We start from the raw sequence: 3,973 nt of genomic DNA on the forward strand, positions 1-3,973 counted from the left end.
AGACAGGGTCTTACTTCATAGTCCGGCTGGTCAGGAATTCATTATGTAGCTCTGGCTGACCACAGAGATCCACCTGCCTCTGCCTCTGCCTAAAGCATGTGCCTTGAATCAAGTCAAATCATACCTAGCTTGTTTGATTTTTTTTCCCCCTCCCTCTTTTCCATTTTTCTTTTTTCTTTTTCGAGACAGACTGTGTAGCCTTGGCTGTCCTGGACTCGCTCTGTAGACCAGACTGGCCTTGAACTTGCAGAGATCTGCCTGCCTCTGCCTCCTGGGATTACAAATATATTGCCACCGTGACCGCCAGCTTGTTTGATTTTTTTTTTTTTAATGCATTGTAGCTGTGCGTGGTGGCACACCCCTTCAATCCCAGCATTCGGAAGGCAGAGGCAGGCAGATCGCTGTTGAGTTCAAGGCCAGCCTGGTCTACAGAGTGAGTCCAGGACAGCCAGGGAAGGAACAGGAATGTAAAGTAAGGGTACAGGTGTCCAGGCTGTGGAGGCGGGGGGGTGGGGGGGTAGGGGGTGGGGGGGGTGGGCAGTGGGGGGGGGGGGAGAAGCACGGGACTGACGGGACCACGAGGCGGGGGTGGGGAAGGGGACACAGGACGATGGGTGGACGGGGGACCACAAGGTAAGACTTCATCCTGACACCCTGAAGAAGGAATGCAGCCCTCTAAACCAGACCCCTTGTACTCTGCATCCCCTTAAGGATTCAGTTTTTTTGTTTTTTGTTTTTTGTTTTTACAGCAGCTATAGGAAATTAACACACTCGCTAGCATGTCGAGCTTCTCACAGCTGCCAAGCAACCTGGGCCTTCGTAACCGCCCTCGCTGTGGTCTGAGCCTCTTTCTCCCTTCCCTCTGCCCATCCCTCCCGCTTTGCCACCTCGACCTAAAGATCTTTCCCCCAGGGAAAACCCTTCCTCGGCTCTACCTGGCTGGATCACATCTTTCCATTGTGGTTGTCGTGGCTTCCACTTACCCAGGCACATCTTCATATCTTCCCAAGGTCTCGGGTCCCACAGGCCTGTTGCCCCAACTCCTCTGTGTCCACAGGCCTCTTCTCCTGCTGGACCGAGAGTCTGAGGGGCAGCACCGGGTGGATGTTTATGGTGGATTGACAGGCTGGGTGTTGGAGCAAAGAAGGCGGCGGGCTCCGGCTCTTACAGCTCTTCAAGTCCAACCCTCCCTCATCACCTGATCCCTCCTCTCTTTCTTTAGTCACTCAACAAAAATTTACCAGGCTCTTAGTCAGTGTCTAACTTCCGGGTCCTTGAACAAATAAGGAATGCTCTGGAATTGCTGAACAGACTCCCCTGGAGCAGAAGGCTGGAGGCCTGAGGGTATCCTACGGAAGGGATGACACAAATTCAAACTCTAAGCTTTGAGTCCCATTATTTGCCCAAAGTGTAAAATCACAGGCCTTTGAGCCAAGCACAGAGAGGACCCCCACATCCTCCTCCCATGGAGAGACACGAGGATTGGGGGGGGGGGCGGGCCTCAGTGAGAAAACTTGTGGCTGCGGGTCTGGGTTTGACATCTGGCTCTAGGCCTCAACAACTATGTGACCTCTGTCCACTAACTGACTCTCCTCAGCCCATTCCCCCTTCACCTCTAAAACAGAAATGGCCCAGATGCTTCTGAGCCTTGGAATGTGGTGGTTTAGGTGATGGGCGGATCAGTGCCTCAGGCAGAGGGTCCTGCTCTTCTTTCCTCAGCAAAAATTCTAAGCTCAGCTACCCACACCCTGTGTGTGTGTGTGTGTGTCTGTGTCTGTGTGTGGCGTGTCTTGCAAACATGTAAGAGAATGATTTTTCTATTCATTACTTTTCTGCAAAACAGATAAATAGTTGCTGGTTGTTTGGGTGGAGACTACATTAGACAATCTAGCAGAGCCAGTTGCTCTGACGTTGCTGGGATGGATGGATGGAGAAATGTCTGTATTTATAAAACGATATGTGAATTGGTGGATAAATAGACAGAGGGATATATATATATATATATATATATATATGTGTGTGTGTGTGTGTGTGTGTGTGTGTGTGTGTGTGTGTGTGTGTGTGAAGCCAGGTACAAGCCTGTAGTCCCAGCACTCGGAAGACAGGGGCAGGTGGATTACTGTGATTTCAAAGCCAGTTTGATCTACAGAGTGAGTTCAGGACAGCCAGAGCTACACGGAGAAACCCTGTCACAAAAATTCAAAACAAAAATAAAAACCAAAACTGTGTATGGATAAATGGATGGATGGATGGATGGATGTGCTAAGGACAGAGCTACAGTGAGGTATGATCCTCTCTCAGATTGGCATAAGAGGTCCAAAGGAGGCACTTGCTCTGATGCTTAGTGGGAGGATTTGAGCTCGGGGAAGAACAGGGTCTTCTAGGACTGGGGTTAGGCAGCCCTTGGGAATCCCACTGGAGGCACATCATGACAAAAACAAAAAAGGAATAGCATGACCGACCAAGAGGAGCCTCCAAGGACAACAGATTATTCCCAGACACTCAGTTAAGCATCATCTGAATACACAGCACTATACCCACAGCAGTGGGTGCCAACAGCTGGAGTTGGGGGTGGGACACATAGCGAAGAAAGGCTCTTCAGAGAATGACTGGGCTGTACCTGTTCTGCCAAGCTTGATGACCTGAATTCAACCCCTGGGCCCCCCATGGTGAAAGCAGAGAACTGACTCCTCGTGTAAGCTGTCCTCCTGTTGGATCACGTACACACTGTGACACACACACACACACACACACATGCCCATGCCCCAACACCCCCCTACGTAAATATGAAAAATATCCAGGAAAAAAAAGGTGGAAAATTAACAGCATATTCTCAAGTTGTGACAAGTCCCCGTGGCAGGTGGATCCCTGTTCTGGGGGACAGGGATAAGAATAAGACTATTTCCTTCTCTCAGGGCATCTACTTGTTCCAACCTTTTTTTTTTTTTTCTTTTTTGGTTTTTTGAGACAGGGTTTCTCTGTGTAGCCTTAGCTGTCCTGGACTCGCTTTGTAGACCAGGCTGGCCTCGAACTCACAGCGATCTACCTGCCTCTGTTCATTCTAACCTTCTTAAAGCCCTCTCCTCCCCAGAGCCCCACAGACCTGAGAAGCCGGAGCAGAGGACAATGCCCAATGTCTTTCCCTTTGTGTCAGCACACCTATTCCATAGCCTCAGCAACACCAGTGAGATGGATGCCTTCCTTGCCACCTGCTCTTCGGACACTTCTTCTCCTCCCTAGTCTCTGCAGTTGGCTTATGGGTCTCAGAGCCAAATCTGTTTCTCCCCCTTGGTCCGGACATTCCTTGTAAATACATACCAACCGGTAAAAATCTGAGGGAGTCTGTGGCCTCTCTGTACCTCAGTTTCCCCTTCTGTAGAATCTGGAAAGTCAAACTAAAGGACTTGTGATGGGGACTGATGCTGAGGGCGCTTGCTGCCGAGCCTGATGGTCTGTGTTCAGGCCCACAATGGACATGGTAGAAGCAGAGAATCTGTTCATACAAGCTGCCCTCTGATCTCCACACTTAGGAATGTACACACATGCATAGCTGTAAACAAACAAACAAACAAACAAGCAAACCAATTATAAAGGGCTTTGCAGTGGTGTGAATACTGACAACTCTAGACTCACCTAAGAGACAGCCTTGAGCAAGCCTGTGGGTGATTGTCTAGCTTGAGTTAACAGTAGGTGGCACCATTCTGGGATTCTGAGACAAATAAAAGGGAGAAGTGCGCTAGGAAATCCAACTCTCACATGGCATGCAGGGGAGCAGCTGCCTCCTGCTTCTGTCACCATGCTTTCCCCAGCATGCTGGGCTGGACCCTCAGAACCATGAGCCAGGACACACCCTTCCTCCCTTAAGATAGTGTCTGTCACATCACAGCAACCATCGTAATGCACTTAAGACCCTTCTGTTTTTCTCCTATTGTGTCTACTTGTCTTCTGTACACACGTGGCTTTGCAGTCATGG

Source organism: Acomys minous (assembly GCF_964271855.1).
Source record: "Acomys minous genome assembly, chromosome: 6".
NCBI lineage: Eukaryota > Metazoa > Chordata > Mammalia > Rodentia > Muridae > Acomys > Acomys minous.